At 41.3% G+C, this 21,471-nt stretch overlaps 1 pseudogene; it reads right to left on the minus strand.

The window, feature by feature from the left end:
- LOC123946530 overlaps nt 1-21,471 on the minus strand; it is a 90,279-nt pseudogene that overhangs the window by 61,420 nt on the left and 7,388 nt on the right.

Below are 21,471 nucleotides of genomic sequence, written 5' to 3' on the forward strand. Positions count from 1 at the left end.
GAAAGGAGTCTGGTGAGAAAGGAAAAATTATGGGGGAGGAGCAACGGCGACGTTCTTCTACTTTCCCGTGAGCTAGAATCCCCAGCTGCACACCTCGTCTGCGGCTTCTGCACCTCCTAGCTGGAAGCGTGGCCTTTGCCAACACCTCAATGTCTCCCTCGCCTCCCCCCCAGCTCCCAATAACCACCCTTCTACTCTGGGCTTGCGTGACTTCCTTCTCTCCTTCTTTCTTTCTTTCCTTCTTTTCTCCTTCCTTCCTTCCTCCCTTCCTATTTGTTTATAACTTGATTTATTTGAGAGAAAGCGAAACCAAGCAAGGGGTGGGGAGGGAGCCTGCAGACTCTGCATTGTGCTTGGAGCTGCGAAGTGAGGCTCCATCTCAGGACCTCAGGACCATGACCTGAGCTGAAATCAAGAGTCAGACACTTAACGGACTGAGCCCCCAGGAGCCCCATCCACTTTTTTAGATTCCACATACAAGGGAGGTCATAGAGTGTTTGTCTTTCTGTGTTTTATTTATTCACTCATGTAGAGCCCTCCAGATCCATTCATGCTGTTGCAAATGGCACCATGTCCTTCTCTCAGGGCTGTGTTAACTGATTTGCTTGTGGTTCCTGTTTCTCTGTGTGAGAAGAACACACACATCTCAGCGCATCACATTCTGCACCTTAAATATATGCAACTTCGTCATTTATTTCTCAGTAAAGCTGGGGAAAAAAGGGAAGAGAGGTAATATTTGAGGAAAATAAGATGACGGACTTCTTGGCTTTTTAAACAGTGGGTTTTGAATTGACAAGGCATCAGAATCACCTGCCACAGCGAGCAGGTGTGATAGCCTCCGTTTCTGATTCAGCAGGTCTGGTGTCAGGGCCAAGAACTTGCATTTCAGCCAAGCTGAATCCTTCTGGAGGGCATACTTTGAAAACCACTGTTTCAAAAAGGTGAAAGTTATCTGATTGAAATGGCCTATAGAATACTAAAGAGAACTAAAAAAATCTGCATAAGAACACATTAAAAGGAAATTGAAGAATAAATGCTCTGATGATCATTTAAATGCTTCAGAGATACAGAGGGACCGCCGACAAAGGTAAAAGTCAGATTGACAAAACCAGACCAAGAAGATAATGAAGTACTATTTTAAAACCTGGGAGGAAAAGGCAAAACTTTGAATCTGTAATTTTATAGCAACCCAAATTGTTTTGTAAAATAAGGGCAGAATATGTATTATCTCAGCCACACGAGGTCTTTTTTTTTTTAATTTTTTTTCCCATTTTATTTATTTTTTCAGCGTAACAGTATTCATTCTTTTTGCACAACACCCAGTGCTCCATGCAAAACGTGGCCTCCCCATTACCCACCACTTGTTCCCCCAACCTCCCACCCCTGACCCTTCAAAACCCTCAGGTTGTTTTTCAGAGTCCATAGTCTCTTATGGTTCGCCTCCCCTTCCAAAATTTTTTTTTTAATAAACATATAATGTATTTTTATCCCCAGGGGTACAGGTCTGTGAATCGCCAGGTTTACACACTTCACAGCACTCACGTGAGTGCTGTGAAGTGTGTAAACCACACGAGGTCTTTTGAAATCTTGCTTCAGAAAGACCATCTTGAAAAACCCTTTGGGATGCAGAAAGCTTCTGTCTTCTGTCAGCATCTGTGAAGCTGCAGCCAGCTAACTTCAGCTTGTGAGTAGAGCAGAACCTCAACCCTCATCCTTCTTGACGCTTGGAAGACAACGACTTTTGCAGAATGCCCCTCAATTTGGTCATGCCAGACCAGTAAATATTATGTATTATGTGAAACTTCTAATTCATCTGCTTTATGATTAGGAACAGGTCAGAACTGTTCACTATCCCTGCTTCTGTGATAGAAAGGAAGAGTTAGGAAGATCATCAGTTCGATGACGTCCTATCAAAATTCCCCCCAACATTCAACACTTACCGATTTATTATTTAACATCCTAGCCCAAGCAAATGTCGTTAATGCTGAGACTTGACAAAGCTTCAGGGCGGATATACAGCTGGGTGTATTTTTGTTTAAAATATTTAAAGAATTAAGTTTTTTTTTTTTTTAGAGCAGTTCTAATTTCACAGCAAAATTGAAGGTTGCATTAGGGATTGGGGTCCTTTCTTGGTGTAGGGGGCTGTAGGGAGTTGGACAAAGGTGTAATGACAGGGATTTATCATAATATCATGCAAAGTATTTCCAGTGCGCTAAAAAACCTCTGCCTACTCATCACCCGCCTTCCCCCAGCCCCTGACAACCATTGCTCTTTTTACTGCCTGCCCAGTTTTACCTTTTCCGGAACATTCTGGACTTGGAAACATGCAGTATGTACCCTTTCCAGATCGACTTCTTTCACTTAGTAATATGTATTGAAGTTTATGTCATGTCTTTTCATGGCTTGGTGGCTCATTTCTTTTTAGTGCTGAATAGTATTCCATCTTCTGAATACATCTTTGCTGCTCCTAAGTTTTGGGGATTGTGAATAAACCTTCCATAAACATCTGTGTGTGGGTTTTTGTGTAGACATAAGTTTTCAACTTTTTTGGGTGAATACCAAGGAGCATAATTGCTGGATGATGTGGAAAGAGCACGTGTAGTCGCAACCCACCAACCTGTCTCCCAAAGCGGCTGCAGCTTTTTGCATTCCCACCAGCAAGAAATGAGAGTTCCTGTTCTCCACATCCTTGCCCCCACTTGGCAGCGATGGGTGTTGTCAGTGTTATGGATTTTGTTCATTCTAATAACTGGTTTTTCAAGGTTTGAATCAGCCTTGCATATTTCAATAAATCCCACTTGGCTATAGTATCTAATTCTTTTTATACACTGTTGGATTCAATTTGATAACATTTTGTTGAGGCTTTTCACATGTATGATCATGAGAGATTTTGGACTATAGTTTTATTCCTTTAATATCTTTGATTTTGGTAATGAGTTTGATATTTTCTCTCTGCGTCTATCCTCGGATAACAATTCTAGAGAATTGGTTTATTTTTCCCTTAAATATTTGGTAGAATTCACCAGTAAGCCCAGATGCACTTAGCTTCCTGTTTTGGAGGATTTGTTAATTATTGATTGAATTTCTTTAACAGATATTCAATCTATTATATACTGATATTTCTATTGATTTAATACATAAGACTTTTCAGATTGTCTGTTTCTTCTTTCAGTTTTGGGAATTGGGTCTTTCAAGGAATTGGTCCCTTCCTTCCTTCCTTCCTTCCTTCCTCCCTTCCTTCCTTCCTTCCTTCCTTTTTAAAGATTTCATTTATTTGAGAGGGACAGAGAGAGAACACAAGCAGGGTGAAGAGCAGAGGAAGAAGCGGGCTCCCCACTGAGCAGGGAGCCCTGTGTGGGACTTGATCCCAGGATCCCGGGATCATGACCTGAGCATGAGGCAGTTGCTTAACTGACTGAGACACCCAGGCGCCCCAAGGAATTGGTCCATTTCAACTAGGTCATCAGATTTGCTCATAATATTCCTTTATTATCCTTTTAGCTGTCAGTGGGACCTACAGTCCCATCTACAGTGATGTCTCCTTTTTCATTTGTGACATTAGTGATTTGTGTCCTCTCTCTTTTTTTTCTTTTCTTAGTTAGCCTGGTTAGATCTTTATCAGTTTTATTGTGTTTTCAAAGAACCAGGTTTTGGTTTTATTCATTGTCTTCCGATTTCATCGATTTCTGCTCTAATTCATATTATTTCTTCTTCTGCTTACTGTGGATTTAATGAGCTCTGCTTTTTCCGGATTCCTAAATGTAAATTTGGGTTACCGATTTTATATCTCTTCTTTTCTAATTTGTGCATTCAATGCTTTAAATTTTCCCCTAGTCATTGCTTTCCACACATTTTGATAAATTGTGTTTTAATTTCCATTTCGTTCAAAATACTTTTTTTTCTATTTTTTTCCATTTTATTTATTTTTTCAGCGTAACAGTATTCATTGTTTTTGCACAACACCCAGTGCTCCATGCAAAACGTGCCCTCCCCATTACCCACCACCTGTTCCCCCGACCTCCCACCCCTGACCCTTCAAAACCCTCAGGTTGTTTTTAAACCTGGCGATTCACAGACCTGTACCCCTGGGGATAAAAATATATTATATGTTTATTAAAAAAAAATTTGGAAGGGGAGGCAAACCATAAGAGACTATGGACTCTCAAAATACTTTTTATTTTATCTTGAGATTTCTTTCTTTGACCCATGTGTTATTGAGAAGTGTGTTGTTTAATCTCTGTGTATTTTGGGTTTTTCCAGATATATTGTTGTTACTGATTTCTGGTTTAATTGTGTGGTCTAAGAGCAGACATTGTGTGGGTTCTGCTTTTTTGAGTCTGTGAAGGAATGCTCATGGCCCAGATTGTGGCCTCTCTTGGTGAATGTCTCATATGAGCTTGAGAAGAGTGTAGATTCTGATATTGTTTGGTGAAGCAGTCCATAGGTATTAATTTTATCTGGTAATTGATGATGCTGATGAACTCTAGGTGGATTTTTTTTTTTGAGGAAAAAATACTATATATAAGTGTTTTTTTTCCTCATACCCTTCTCTAGGCATCATTTCTATTCCCACCTTACTATGGTGGTTCCTAATCACCACGATGTCCATCTTCTTCCCAACATATTAACAATATCTAAAACACAGTCACTAGTGCATTTTGAGTGAGCATAATGTGAGAAAGTGTTTGTCGGTGTAGGCTTGTAAAGTAGGTTTTCATTGGAGGGCAAACCATTTCCAGTGGCATTATTAAGGAAATACTGGGAGGAAGGAAACAGAGTGAATGTCTGATAGTGACATGCCAGTGGCCAATGACAAGATGTCATTCTTAAATTTGTCATCAGCTGTTCTTTAGATTGTAATGTCAACTATGTATCATTTTACCCGATGACTCCTGATCAGAGAGTACTCCAACTGGTTCTCCAGGTGGAAATGTTGTGGTTCTTTCACTTCACCACTTTTCCTAGTGATAAGTTTGATGGTGTCATTTTCCACCTGTTGATAACAACAAAGGCAGAACCTGCAGGTGGATAGAATGAGGACACTGTTGAGTCTTGGGATCCCCTGTGAGTAAATTTTTTTTAAATAAAAATTTTAGGGGCGCCTGGGTGGCTCAGTGGGTTAAAGCCTCTGCCTTGAGCTCAGGTCATGATCCCAGGATCCTGGGATCGAGTCCCGCATCAGGCTCTCTGCTCGGCAGGGAGCCTGCTTCCCCCTCTCTTTCTGCCTGCTTCTCTGCCTACTTGTGATCTATGTCAAATAAATAAATGAAATCTTTAAAAAATTTTAACTAAATATTTTAAATGATTTAAAATTTATATGTAACATTATTTGTAATTAATAAAGATATACAAAACTTGTGACAAATTGTTTTTATAATATATTGTGATATTGATGGAGAGGAAATATTTGGGAAAGTATATTCTACAATGAACTGTTTCTTTAGAGTTAGTGAATGCTTTTAGGCAGTGTAGTTTACAGAATTTTGAACACTCTATGCTTTTAGGAGCAATGTGGAAATTTATGCTAAATAACAGGCTTTTTGAGCAGGGGTAGTGACATGTCTGTTACTTTTGAAACTCATTTCTGTCAAGATTGTATTCCTTGAGAGTAGAAATTTAAAAGCAGCCACCTGTTTACCTTTGCTGCTTATCTTAAAACCTGGTAGTTGTTCAATAAAGCTTTGTTGAAATAAAACATGACATCTTGTCATTGGCCGCTGCCTCATTCTGGGGGAGCTGGCCATGAAAAAAAGTACAGCAGTTTATTTAAATCAAGATGCTCTTAAGAATTGGTGCACTGGTTCGCCTCTGCCAAGGAAGAACTATGCTATCAAACTGAAAGCATCGGTTGCATACCTACTGTGCATTTAGCATCATTAGATGGGCACACCTACTCAGTAATTGTGAGCAGATGGAATTGGCTGATATGAAAGAGCATGTGTTTTTCCCTCTCCACCCCCCCACACACAAAGTAGAAAAATAGAATTCTCCATCATTTTTTTTTCTAACAAGGACACGTTCAGATGTATTAGTCAAACTTGGAGTCCCGCCAACACTGAGGCTTACATCTAAATTTAGAACTAATGAGCTCTCTGTATGTACCAGACTGGAAAGCACACATTCTCTCCATTAGCATCAAGGCAATTTTATTCAACATAAATCTACTGCCAAAGAGAATATTAATGTTCCTGAGTGTTACTGGTTCACAAAACTCACTCTTTTCTTAACGTGTTCAGGGAAAACACAAATATATCCATCACAGAAGGACAACAAGTGAATAGAGACAATGGAATGCAGAGAATCATAGAGATCTCCATCACATGGGCTTTTAAGGTCTTCTAGCCCAACACTCTTTGACTGCTAGAATTCCATTCAAAATAATTTTCCTGGGTGATTACCAAGCCTCTGAATACCTCCCCTGCTAAGGTTCTAGGGTTCCTCCTCCCCTTTTGCTTGCTCTGATGGATGGCTTTCCTGGCATAAAATCAAAATCCTTTTTGCAACTGCCTCACAATTAGTTTCCGATATGCTCCTTTGGACTCACAGATTGATAACTCTTTCATACGACTTTTTAAAAATGCTTGGTGACAACTACCACATCTTCTCCCTTTCCAATTTCCTATCCCCCTGCTTCGGCCCTCTGTTCTCCAGGCTAAAAACTTCAGTTCCTCTACCCTTCTTCATATGCTCCCATTTTAAGCTGCTTCATCTCCCTGGCCACATTCTTGTTCTATTCCAAATAATGCGACTTTCCTAACAAGGGCATCATGACTTTTAAAAGACGTTAACTGTGGCAGAAATGTGATAAGTGGCTGCTGGGGAAGGTACTCAGTCCCCAACAAATGGTTACGGCTGAAATAAATTACTATTAAAATAGTATGTTTGACTTGGGAGAGGAGAGAGTAAACCCAGGACTTTCTTGCTTATAGAATGAAAGGAAGTAATGGTCCCTTTGATGGGATGAGGCTGGGGAGATGAGAAGCTGGAGGACAGCCTTAAATCTATCTTGGTAGGTTGATAGCATCACTTTTCACCAGGATATAAAGAGTAGAGTCAATTTACCTGTAGGAAGAAACACATAGTACATTAAATATATCTGCTTAAAGACATTTAATAAAACTGTTGGATAGATAAGTTTATAGAACAATTACAATATCTATATGCTGGTTATGTACTCCCTTTTAGATGATGGTGATTTCCAAATTCGGAGCAGAGTTCCTTCATCCATGTGTTCTCTAAAACCAACGTGTTCTTTTGAAGCAAAAATCCTTATTTTTTACTCTGGGATCTCTGATTTAGGAGAGGTGAAAAGAATCTCTGGCAAACTGATTTGCACAAAATCATAAAGTAATACAGATTTTTAAAACTTGCAGTGTTAATTTTCATGTTTCTGAGATGAAGATATTGTGTCACCTGAAATTCTGTGCTTTCATCCAGTTTTCTTCAGGTGGCTGGATACCCTGAGAATTCAGGTCCCAGAATTCCAAGTTGTCGGAACGCTCTGCTAGTTTTAACCATTGGCCCATTGTTAATTTTACCTGTATATGTATGGTTTGTTAAAAGTTGCCTTATAATTTAATCAGGTCTGCTTAAAATTTCTATTCCCCCACCCATGCCATCTAACTAATTTGACTTGTGCTCTATTAGAGGTCAATTTTTCGACTTTCTCTTATAGCTTATAATCATTTTAGCGTGAGTACCTTTTGGCCTCCAGAATTTCATACCTTTCACTGCCTTAAAACCTTTGTTGATTTCTTCTTATCAAAGTAATATTTGTTTCAAAACCTCAAAATGAAAATGCCTGAAACACTCTGCCTTATTTTGCATGTGCGTGTTTGAAAACCATGGGCTTACAGGTCAGGTTGGCAGCCACCCCCCACAGTATGAGATACTATTGTCCTTTATTATCCAACGTTTTCGTCTTAACTACCTTTAAAGTCTTATTGCATCTAGCTGCATTCTTCCTACATTTCTGAACATTAAATTCCTCAATTTGTTCACTGCTCTCTAGTCTCTAGACCTATTAGATGTTTTTACATTTGCATACACTCTTATCTTTGTTTGAGAGACCTTTCTCTGCGTATGCGAAAAACCCACAGCGAACACTACTCAACGGTTAAAAATTAGAAACTTTTCCTCCAAGATCAGGAACAAGACGAGGAAACAAACTTTTCCCTCTTCTTCTCAACATAGTTCTGGTCAGAACAAGAAAAGGAAATTAAAGGTGTCCAAATTGGAGAGAAGAAGTAAAACTATCTCTTTTTACAGATGGTATGATCATATCTATAGAAAACCCTGAAGACTCCTCGAACACCATTAGGAACGGATAAGTGAATTCAAAGGACAGGATTCAAACTCAACAGGCAATTCAGCTGTATTTCTAAACACTGACAATAAACAACCTAAAAGAGAAATTATGAAACAATTCAAATTATAATAGCATCAAAAAGAAGAAGATACTTGGAAATTAGCCGAGGAGCTGGAGGACTACAATGCAAACTACAAAAGACCACTGAGAGACGTTAAGGAAGAGAGAAATAAGGAAAAACACATCCATCACAGACTGGAAGACTCTGTATTGTCAAGATGTCGATACTACCTAAGGCAATCTGCCCGTTCAATGCAATCCCTATCAGAATCTCATGACATTTTTTGAAGAAATAGAAAAACCCATTCTAAAATTCATAGGGAATCACGAAGGATCCCAAGCAGCCAAAACAATCTTAAAAAAGAGGAACAGGGGTGCCTGGGTGGCTCAGTCAAGAGTGCCTGAGTCTTGACTTTGTCTCGGGTCATGAACTCGGGTTGTGAGATGGAGAGCTGAGAAGGACTCTGCCCTTGGCAGAGAGTCTACTTGGAATTATTTCCCTCTGATCCTCCCCCTGCTCATGCCCCCCTTTTCTCTCTCTAAAATGGATAAATAAATCTTAAAAGAAAAGAAAAGAAAAGAAGAACAAAGCTAGAGGACTCATACTTTCTGACTTCAAAAATTATTTCAGTAATTTGATTTTTGATTACTATAGAAATCAAAACGGTGTGGTCCTGGTATAAAGGCAGATACACAAGTCAGTCTGACAGAACAGGGATCCAAGACATAAATCCTCATCTGTGGTCAGGTGATTTTTGACAAGGTTGCCAGTACAATTTAATAGGAAAAGGGCAGTCTTTGTAACAGGAGGTTCTGGGAAAACTAAAAATCCACAAATAAAAATAATTGAAGCTGGATTCTTACCTCACACCAAATACAAAAGTTAACTTAAACATGTATGAAAAAATGATTAAAGAATGTATCTAAGACCTAAACATAAGAGCTAAAACCATAAAACTCTTAGAAGAAAATATAGGGCAAAAGTTTCCCAACGCTGGATTTGGTTGCTTCTTGTTTTTGTCAATTGTAAAAACCCGCTAAGCCCCATGACAGTGCATCTGGCCGCATGTCCTGGATATGACACCACAAAAAACAGAGACAAATTGAGCACCATGAAAATTAAAAAAATTTTGCTTTAAAAGGCAAAATCAACAGAGTAACAAGGCAACCCAAAGAATGGGGAAAAATTCTTGCAATTCATATATCTGATAAGGGATTAATATTCCCTCTCTACGTATTACATTTTGCTTATCTATACCTCTATAGATGGACACTGGGTTTCTTCCATGTTTTGGCTGTATATTAATCGACTCAAGCTTTTATTTAATCTTCCCTATGGTCGCCATAATTTAAAAATAGCTCCTGAATTAAACTAGAAGCAGTCTTTGGCAAAATCGTGGAGTAGATAAAGTGTCTGTTTTTTTCACTTCGCTTCCTAATGCACTTTATCTCTGCCTAGACACCCTGAAATCTCAGGAAGGGAACCAGCACATCATCCTTGCTCCGTCTAGAGGCCCCTCCTAACTATGTCTTGTTAGCAGTTCTTTTCTTGGTTTCCTTGCTTCGCCATTACCACAGAGTAAGGGTTCACAAAATACCTTTCCTGTGTCTGATTCCTGTAAGGTATGGTCATTTTACTCATGATAATAAAATATTAATACAAAAACTGAGCACATTTTTATTAATCACACCATATGCTTATCTTATTTATTTATTATTATTATTTTTTAAAGATTTTATTCATTCATTTGACAGACAGAGATCACAAGTAGGCAGAGAGGCAGGCAAAGAGAGAGGAAGGGAAGCAGGCTCCCTGCTGAGCAAAGAGCCAGACGCGGGGCTCCATCCCAGGACCTTGGGATCACGACCAGAGCCGAAGGCAGAGGCTTTAACCCACTGAGCCACCCAGGCGCCGGCTTATCTTATTTAATCCTGACAATAACTAGATGGGTGAGGACCCTGATGCTGAAAAGAGTAGTAATTTACCCAAGGTCATCTCTTCTGTCTGGCTCACTCCAAAGTCCTTGGTCATAAGCTCTGAAATAAGATTAAGGAGAAGGGTGGGGGAAAACCTGTGTGGATCAGTTGGTGAAGCGTCTGCCTTTGGCTTGGGTCATGATTTTGGGGTCCTGGGATCAAGCCCCATGTCGGGCTCCCTGCTCAGCAGGGAACCTGCTTCTCCCTCTCCCTCTGCTACTCCCCATGCTGTGCTCTCTCTCTCTGTATCTCAAATAAATAAATAAAATCTTAAAAAAAATAGATTAAGGAGAAGGGAGGGCCTTCTAGGAACAACTTTCCACCCCAAAAGGCCCATTTTAATTTTGAGAATTCTATAATTTTGGCGAGCCTGTGAAAGCAAGTGCTGTGGATGTTCATCCACTCTATTTCTGTGAACTAATCACCTGAGGTACTTTCAAAAGAAGAAGGGGTCGTTGTGAAGTGGGTTTAAATGGAGAGAGAAAAACAAGTCTATCATTTTGCAGCTCTGAAAATAATGATGATCTTCAGAAGTAGATTGCATTACGAGTCTGTTGTGAGTTAGCATGCACGCTGAGAGTGATGTGTTTGTTAATAGGAATATGTTGTTTAACAAAGGCAATGATTATAATCGCACTCTTTAAAATGTCCTCTTACTTACAAAAATAAATGATTTACAAAGTAATAATGACTTTTAATCTTTCCTCGAATTTTTTGAGGCCACTGCATTCCTGTACGACAATTAGTGAGAAATCTTATGAAATTATGCATAACTTGATACTTTTAAAAATCATTGTTTGCCTAGACTTTGAGATGTTCAGTACTGTCATTTCAAAAAATGGCTTTGTGTTTAAATATGAAAATTTGCAAGCAATTAGTTCTTTTAGTGGACTAATTGTCGTTGCTATTTAAAACTAAAATTAAACAGTGCAGCTATTTCAATTGGAACAGAAGACTTACTCTCTAACATAAATAAATTCGCAGGACATTTCCTAGGGAGATTCAAGCTATTTCCCCTATGCACACATTACCTTGGTCAGCTTGTACAAAGGGCTATTGGGCTGATGATTAATAATCTGAGATTTCTCTAAAAAAGCTTCGGTGCAATTGATCTGGAAGACACAGTGGTGTCGATTGGGTCATTGATTTTTAAACTTCACGTTCCTTTCCACACTACGCAGATATTAATCAGTTGCAACAGCTCTGCGGGAGATATGCTAATTAATAAACCCTTCCAATTAACTCCTTGATATATCCTTGACCCAATTATCATTACTGCAACATTTTTAAAGTCCTTCATCATATTGTACAAGTAATCCATAGAGTTCGATAGCCACCAAGAAACACGCAACACCATTATTTTTCAGACATAAGGGGAATGACCTCCATTTGGATAATATCAAGTTTGGTCTCGGGAGGTTAATAAAATGAACAGGGGAAAGTCATTTCAGTCTGTGTGTTTACAGAGGCAAAGAAAGAGCACCTGAACTGAGGGGACCCCGGCTTGGGCATCAGGAGATATGGGTTCTTTTAATAAGACTCTGCGTACTCACGTGAACTCGAGCAAGCAGTTAATCACTCTGGGAGACTCACTCCTTAGTGTGAAAAATGAGAGCAGTGCATGATATGATTTCTAGCTCACCAGCAAACTTTGACCCAATCCTGGAACATCTTATGTTCCCGCACCCCTAGAAAACTCCTGTGGTAACAGAGCTGGGGTCATCATTACCATTGCTCAGTGTTTTGATTCTTTGCAATAGATACCAACTGTGATGGTGTAAGCTGTGAAGGAATTGCCAAATTTGAACTTGGAAACACAAATATTGGATAGTCCATGGAGTTTTCCAGAGCGTTAGAGTCTCCACAGCCAGAAACACAGACAAACATGCCACAGCACAACTGAGTAAGGATACGGCTGCACCTGTTACCCCTATCCCCCCAGGACAGGACTTCTGGAGTCGCTGCTCGTGTCCTTTCCTCTACTGTATCCAGAAACCACAGGTTCTCCACTGCAGAAAGTAGATCAGGCTCCAAGATCCTGGAGGTCTACACTGCATCCCTCTCACTGAGGCTTATCAGTGGTCTACACAGCACTCTTATGACGACAGGTCCCTCTATCCCAGCAGGATCTGCTGTTTGGTATGGCTCAAGCAGGAGGGTCGGTGTAACTCATGTTGAACCTGCTGCAAAGTTATCACTGTTCCAGGCTCTTCTCAAAAACAACAATCTTCCCCAGCACCTGATAATGGGTTGGAGTAGTATTTCTGGGTTCAGACTACCCTGGTTCCCAAACCAAAGAGCCATATACTGAGAGCAGTGCCCTCCCTTCTTTGTGTCAGGAGATGCAAGACTCAAGTGTGTTCTTTACTTTCAAGATGATGTCGAGCCTGAAGCTAATGTAACATTGTGTGTCAACTATGCTCAGATAAAAAAAAAAAAAGAAAGAAATTCCATTTAATTCAATTTAATTAAAAAAAAAGTAATGTCACATAATGTTCCTGCACACTGGGCTCCTGAACTCTTTACCCAGACCTGATACTCCTTAACCTTTGGTGGAACTTACTTCCCACTGTGGGGTAACAGAGTCTATCACTCCAAAACATGTCACTTTGGCAGAATGATTATTTTAAGCTTAACAGAACTGAGAAGAGACAGAAGAAAAGCTCTCTGTCTTCCCCTGTAAATTTGTAAGGTGTCCCTGTCTCCCCTTCTCTACCAGGAAGGGCAGACATTAACTGCTGGAGACATCTTTAGGTCCTGATCAGCCCAGAGATGGCGCAGAGGAGTCTACGCAGCAAACCCCACTAAACTAGGTCCCAGACACTGGCTTCCCTATAGTTTGCTGCTCTAGGAACTCAAACTTCTTTCCCTTTGTCTTGTCACCGCCTACAAATGTGTTGTCACGTTCTAACCCCCCACTGGACCACTCATCTCTGAGTGCGTCCTTGTGCATGTGCAGTGCACGTGTTGGAAATCTCTTTGTTTTTCCCCTGCTAGTCTTCTGTCAGGCTAACTGGCGGCTGCCCCAGTCAGAGAACCTAGGAGGACAGAGGGAGCAAGACGGCCTAACTTGTCTACCTCATTATTTGTCTTTGTGGTAACTGCTCACGTGCTCTGTACGGTCGTTCTCTAGTCAGGTCAAGCAATACCCTCCTGGCTGTCTGTCTGCCTCTCACTTGTGCCTCCCTTGTCTATCACCTGGGCCACAGATCCCCTTGTTGCCTACTGGCATCTGCCACTTCAGACTCCTGACACCCCCACAGGTGCTGGGGAGCTCACGTTCTGCTCTCGAGCTGGCCCACAGGACCGCGGACGCTGAGGTGATCCACAAACACACACACAGGCCCCCCTGGTGAGCTTTCTTGCTTTCGGGGCTGAAACATCCTAGGGCCCTCCCAGGACACAGAGCAGCTGGCAAGTTCTCTGGCTTTGTGTAAGAAATCCTTTCTAATGTGACTGCCTCCCGGCCTTGTCTTAGTCCTTGCTCCTTACTCGGCCAAGGCCGTGCTGGCATCACCACTTCGGTAGGTACCCAGAAGCCAACACGTCCTGCTTCCCCAGCCTCTCCAGGTAACTGGCAAAAGCTGTACATCTTTCAGGTGTAAAATGGTATGTTTCGTATACACATAGATCGTGAAATGATTACTACGATGGAGCTAATTAATACATTTGTCGCCTCACATAGGATTTTCTTTTTGTGGTGAGAACATTTCAGATCTGTCCTCTTAGCAAATTTCAAGGGCACAGCACAATATTGTTCCCTGCAGTCATTGTGCCGTACGTTCGATCGCCAGACCGCATCCGTTTGATAACTGAAGCCTCATGCCCTTTGACCAACATCTCCCATTCTTAGCAACCACCATACACACACACACAAGAGAATATCATGACCTTAAAAAAGAAGGAAATCCTGCCATTTGCAACAACAATAAGGCAGGTGCGGAAGGACAAATACCGTCTTATGTCACTTGTACGCGGAATCTAAAAACAGGGCCCTCATGGAAGCCATTGTTCCTTTTAAACTTGAAGCGGACAGACGAGGCAGAGAGCTATTTACTCCTGTCATGCACACTGTCCATAGTTTTTTACACTGTCCATATTAAACGGCACTGCGAGGCTGAGCGGAAGCTGAGCAGAGACACACTGTTTTAATAATAAACATTTGTCATCACTATTATCCTTCTTACTACTACTTTAGGGTCCTTTCAGTGTTTCCCTTTCTTTTTCCTTTTTACGCTGTATCCCAACAGGCAAGTCCTGGGATTCTCTCTCTGACCTGTTTCCGAACGAGTATCCCACATCAAACAAGGGCTGTTTTTGCTTAGAATTTCCGCCTGAGTCGGCAGAGTGTGGTGAGGACAGATGCCAAGGAGAGTTTCCTTCTTTCTGCCAGAAAGCAGAGATGTGACCTCTGTTTGTTCCCAGACTGGCAGGGGGACAGAGACAACCTTTGTTTTTCCTTCCTCTCTGGAGTTCATTGGTTTTAGAAAGGCTCCTTAGCCCCTATTCAGGTCCCAAGAACAATTGCTGCGAAAGTGAATGCAGAAGAAACGTGCATTATGGCTATTGTCTGGGGAGTGACAACCAACCTGAAAATGGCTCTTTGATTAGAGAACATGGAGAGAGAAGACGGGCAGACACTTGAGAGAGGAAGGACAGCTGGTCAAGAAGGACGGCGTCAGCAAAGGCCATGGGGAAGGAGACTCCATGTGGCCGGCACAGATTTGGAAGGAAAAATCTTTTATCCAGGAAGATGGTCTTTTTCTTTCCTGTGACTTCTGTCTTATACCAGCAAGAATGGCAAATGCCTCGCATCCATTATAGGGGCCTGGCTTTTAGCCACTCTCCATTCCACAGGCTCCTTTGTGTGGATATGTGACCAGGTGGTCGGCTTGCTGGATAAGTGGCTCTGGGGCCATTAGACCCAGGTGTCAAAACAGAGGTTCCCCCCGCCCCCTTGCTTTTCTGCAGCTGCTTTCAGTCACTCATTTGGCCTTGGGTGCTTGATTTACAGGAAAATACATTCACTGACACTTGACAAAGAAAACCCACGGAACCAAAGCTCCGAGAGGGTTGGGGGATTTCCTTGGAGGTCATCAGCCACTCCAAGGGCCACTCCAAGGGCCACTCCAGGCTCCTCTGAACCCTTCCAAAAGTCTAAGAAGCAGCTGAGGATCCTTTGAAAAGAAAAGTGGAATTTTCAAGGCAATGCAAAGATAGCAAATGCTCATTCACGGTGTTTTCTGAAGACGCATCTGAAGGGTCTGGCTGGCCTCTCTGCAGCTCTCCAGGTCAGGGTTTCTCAGGATAGGTGAGGTACCGGAAGCTGAAATGAGTGGCCTAGAAACATACAATTCAGATCACACTTAGTGCAGAGAAACGCAGCACCTGTGCTGAGCATTGAACACAGGTTCCTGCTGCTGCATTGCCCTGCCCCTGGGACTGGGCAGCCCTGGCTTGGCCACTCCGAGGGTCTTTCCTCAAACACGGTGTCCTCCCCTGATGTCTTTACATACATGGACCCTCAGCCTTCCTCCCACTCAGGCCCTTCTTGGATTGCAGAATTCTTATCCTCATAACCTCACGGGGCTGGACACAAAACCTTCCGCCTGCAACACTAGGGAATGGTCTTTCTATGTTAAGACTGCTTTTAAAATTATTTTTCAAAAAAGATTTATATATTTATATGTATTATATATAAGTATATATTACACATAAAAATGTATATACAAATAAATATATAAATATATATTTATTTTAGAGTTCTATATATTTATAAATGAATATATAAAAGTTCATATAAATATTTATATAAATATATATGTATTTATATATTATTTATTTGATTTTACTTATATATTTATTCTAGAGGAGGAGCGGGAGGGGCAGAGGGAGAGGGAGGGAGAAGCTCTCCAGCACAAAGAGTAATGTGGGGTTCAATCTAACAGCTGGCCCTGAGATCGAGGACCCCTGAGATCATGGACCCCTGAGATCATGACCTGAGCCGACACTGAGTTAGACAGTCACTTGACTGTGCCCCCCAGGCGTCCCTATTTTCTGACTGTTTTCAATGGCCACTCTGCAAATGCATATGAAATCAGTCTCAAAATACTACAAGCCAGTCCTATGCTCCTTGGAAAGATACAGAGCCTGAGAAGAGGTAACCGAGAAGGTGTTCTCCTTGGATTGGTGAAGTATCTTTGTACAGAAAATTTTTCCTGGTAATAAAATTGCTGACAAACGCTTATACTCATTTATAAACCATGTTTTTCAGAAACTGAAATTCATTTCCTTTTCTTCTTCCCTCCAAAGGACTCTGGCAAAGTTAATAGGGAAAAAAAAAGAAAAGCCACCTGGTAAGACAGAACCGATAATTCATTATTAATAAGACCTGAAAGCCAACGACCCACATGTTAATATTTTAGTAAACTGCAAAGGTTTCCACATGCGCATTTATGAACTGTAAGTGCTTTGATTTTTGGCAAATGTTACCCAAGCAATGAGAACAGAAAAGAAAAAACCAAGATAATAGGAACATAAAGACTTTTCGGGGGAAAAGCATGGTGTTTCTGAACATCTCCGTTTGCAGTAAACCTGACGTCTCTGTGATCACTGTACTTTGAAACATTACTAGAAAGAACTTATGTCCAGAAAATTATATAATGTGAAGGATCAAACCAGTCGATTATCCATCTACTTAAGAACGAGGATAAGGACTCACAGATATCAGAATGGTAACTTTCAAGGCATTAAGAAATGAATTCTTCCCTCTTATTACTATAGAAACAAGAAGCTTTTTGTTTATTAACGTCATAAACTTAGTCATGTACGCAGAATGAGAGTCATGCCAGAGACCTAAATATAGCCCGCTATTGAATTACAGTTGGCGAGCTCTGAGCAGGATTTCACGTCACTCACTGGAAGGTAGATATGGTTCAATTCAATTGTAGGTCATTCATTTTAATTAGATTGTCACGGGAAATTAAAGGATAGTTTCTGCATTAGCGTATGCTGCTCCAAGACTTCAAATGAAATTAGAATTCTTCTGGCATGTAGGGTAAATGTTTCCTGACTTAAAAGGTCAAAATTAGTGTCATATGGACTTCAGAGCAATTGGTATCCAATAGCGTTAAGCATTATGATGATCACTGAGGATCAATTACGGGCAGACGGAAAAACGGCTAAACGTTGTTCCACTTTTATTTCCTGTTGTCCATGTTAGAACCTGTTTCTTTTCAATTTCCTAAAGCCTTTGTCCCTGGAATTAACTCTGGACGAGCGATTTCCCAGGTTTTCCTGTTTTCACGACAAATTCTAAAATATCTTTTATTTTTAATTTGAAAAAAATGTATTTGTCTCCTAACCTGTCCTTGTGACTGTTAACAGATAAACTGAGGCGTATTAACACAATATTCCTTTAAGCTGATTGGCGTGAAAGTCGATTCTGATCCGAGGGTGCCAAATCGGACGTTGTTGGCTGTGCATAGCCAGCAGAGAATCGGGGAGAGACGGGCAGAAAATGTGCAGCAGAGCAAGGGAGTTATTGACGGGCTGTAGCCGAAAGCATTGTGGGTGGTTCGTGACAGGGTCCTGGGGACACACCTCGGCCACTACACCTTGCGATCACCTCTAACGGTCTCCTCGTTCCATCTCGCAGAGCTTACTGCCACCGCGGCAGAGTCAACAATGAAAGGAAAGTGTTGACCGATATGTATTCGATGATCCCCCCAGGAGGATAAAATAATAGAAACACATTACTAATAATAAAAATGGCAAATATAAAAAATATAAAATCCAGGACCTCTGCAATGTGCCGGGGATTATCTCATTCACTGGGGAGTCCCCATTTTCATCCTGGCTCTTTTAAACCATTTGATCAATGATAGATCTTATGTACATACTTGCTCAAAATTTCCTTCGGGCAGTGGTGCCTGATGGCTAAATTATTGTGATTTCATCTGGCATCTACACACATTCCTTGCCCAAAATGTGGAATGGATCCCTGCTGAGGCCTGCACCCTTCCATCCCGTAAGCTACTCATTTAACTTTTCTTTTAAAATCCTCATGCATTTATTCTAGAAATGAACTTGAGGCTGCATTTCAACAATTCCACTTTCTCAGCCTGCAAGGTGGCTCCTTCTTTGGCTGTGGCAAGGGCTCAGCCTGGAGCCTCAGTTGAAAGTCTTGCTAGAAACGAACGGAGTCATAATTCTATTACTTAAAAATGAGTGGAGTGATTCTTAGCCGATGACTTCCTACAAGCATAACTAATCTAATGTTTCGCTTCCCATGCAATAATGGTTAAAATGCTAATTGTTAAGGCCTTATTAAGACTTAATTGTTATTTGCCTCAGCTGGGCTCATTAATCATTACCCAACTGACTTCCCCTTTTTGAATAGAGAATCTGTACTTTGTGGGACTGAGGAGGACCTCATGCCAGGGTCCGCACCCCCCTTCCCTGGTTTTCTCTCTGTCTTATGGTCTCAGATCTCAGGGTGCAAAGGAGGATGGGAGACGTCATGGGTCAGGAAAGCAAAGACCATGATGTCAGCACACTGTGGGCCAACACACATAGACCTTCAAATGTTGTGCCTCGCGCCCCTAGGTTGGAGAAGTGAGTGTACGCAACACAGCCCCTCCTACAATGCGCTGACCTAGCAGAGCCCTTCTCCCCACTTCTTCCCAGGAGCACAGGAGGAGGTGCAGTGAACAGTGCACTGCATTTATGAGTACTCCTGCTCCGGTCCCCTGCAGCCACGCTGGGAGCCTGCCCAGCTCACCAGGACTCGTGTGTAGCATTGTGTTTCCTCAGCCTGGACTCTGTAGTCTGAGGGGCTTCCAGTCATGGTATCGAGCTTTTTCACTGATGGACACTTTTCAGGGGAATAAAGGGATGACAATTTTTTTTGTATAAACTCTCCCGATTCTGTCTCATTATTTCTTATGAGAGCCTTCTGCACCTCATCTATCTCTCTTTGCAGTGTTCACACCCAACAGATATTTGTGGACATTTATTATGTCTCTCCCTGGTCGTCACTTAGGAGAGTTATTCATACTGCATTCATTTAAAATGTCTTCATAAATCAGTGCAAGCAGCTCCTTCGTCATCTTCATTGACTTTCCCTAAACTCCCGTCAGGTCTTTGCATGTCTTGCACACACAATTAGGAATCCAAAGGCCAAATAAATACCCTAATAGATGGGTGCACCAGATTCACCGGGCAGCTCCTTTGATTTTTTTTTTTCTTCCTTGTTCAAGGTGACGGTCTTGTGGTTGCAGTTTTAAATTTCATGAGCTCCCTGAGAAGAATCTACCATCCTGTCACATCTGAGACTTTTAATTCCCACAATCACATGGTTGGTTACACAGGCAAGAGCTTTTATTCCCAGTTTAGGGATGAAGATGCTGAAACATAAGCCAAGGCTTGGGCATTACGGTTGGAGACAATTTGCATTGTACTTGAGTTCATTTCAGCATATAAAAGTATATACAGTAATACTTTCCTAGTAAGTGGAATCATTTGAAAATATCTAAGTAAATTTAATAGAACCAGAAGATTATGAAAATGACAAGTTTTTATATTACTTCTTGGAGCCAGTAATATTTCTGATAAAAATTTCGAAGCCACATAGAAGCCAGAAGAGTTCTGAACTCAAGAGTCTGGCACAACTTAAGGAAACACCTTTCTTACCATTTCTTGACATAGGCTATTCCTTTTACTTTGACGCATGCCTTATGCCTTCAAGTTCTTGCCCTTCTCCTGCTGTGGACTGAATGTTTGTGTCCCCCCCGCCCCCATTCATGTATTGAAACTTAAGCCCCAAGGTTATGGTGTTAGGAAGAGGGACTTTGGGAGGTGACGAGGACATGAGTCCTCATGAATGGGGTTCGTGTTCCTATAAAAGAGACTCCAGAGAACCGCCGGCCTCTTGTACCATGGGAGAACCCAGAGAGAAGACAGCTGTCTGCACCTCTAAAGAGGGCCATCACCACAACCCAAACATGCTAGCACCCTGATCTCAGACTTCCTTTACAGCAGCCCAAAGAACGCCCACACCATCCCTGTCCCCAGACTCTCACACACACACGCACACACATGTACGTGCACACACACACACATGCATGCCTGCTGCCTAAGATACGTCACACTTGCTTTAAATAGTGCAACCCCAGCTCTGGGTGTATTAGGAGGAACGGGGGAAAGAGAAACCAACACTCACAAAGGGAGAGAAAACGAGGGTTTGAATCTTTGTTCTTTCGCCCACTGTGTCAACATTGTTTTCTTTTTCTGGAAAATATTTAATAAAATGGTTATGGCATAAGGTTAAGTAGAAGGAAATTCAAAAATAAACTTTCAAATCCCTGAATGCCTTGAGAAAAATTTTATTAAAATTATAGAATTTTGAAAATAAACTGAGAGGTATCACTCTGTAATTCTGGGAACAATACATCAAGACATTGTTGTGTGGACCAACTGGAATGCCCACACTTTCCTGGTGAGAGTGTCATTGGTACAGCCACCCTGGGAAATTATTTCAAAATATCTGTAAATTTGCACATATGCATGTTTTAAACCCCATCGATCCCATTCCTATGAATATACCTGACAGGTATGTATTCTGTTCATCAAAAGACATACAGGAAAGTTTAGATCAATCCTATTTTTAAGAACCCAGTGCTAGAAATAACTCAAAACCATTCTACTGTGCCAACATTCATTATTAAACATGTTAGTTTGACTGAGACATTAGTATCGAGCGATCTTGATTCAGCTGCAAATCCCAAACTGCAGTAAGAGCCCACTGGTCCAATTGCAGGGTCATAGGGAAGCTCTATTCTTAATTTCTTGAGGAATCTCCACACTGTTCTCCAAAGTGGCTGCACCAACGTGCATTCCCACCAACAGTGCAAGAGGGTTCCCCTTTCTCCATCCTCTCCAACACACATTGTTTCCTGTCTTGCTAACTTTGACCATTCTAACTGGTGTCAGGTGGTATCTCAATGTGGTTTTGATTTGAATCTCCCTGATGGCTAGTGATGATGAACATTTTTTCATGTGTCTGATAACCATTTGTATGTCTTCATTGGAGAAGTGTCTGTTCATGTCTTCTGCCCATTTTTTGA

This window comes from Meles meles, chromosome 7 (genome assembly GCF_922984935.1).
Source record: "Meles meles chromosome 7, mMelMel3.1 paternal haplotype, whole genome shotgun sequence".
In the NCBI taxonomy this organism is placed as follows: Eukaryota; Metazoa; Chordata; class Mammalia; order Carnivora; family Mustelidae; genus Meles; species Meles meles.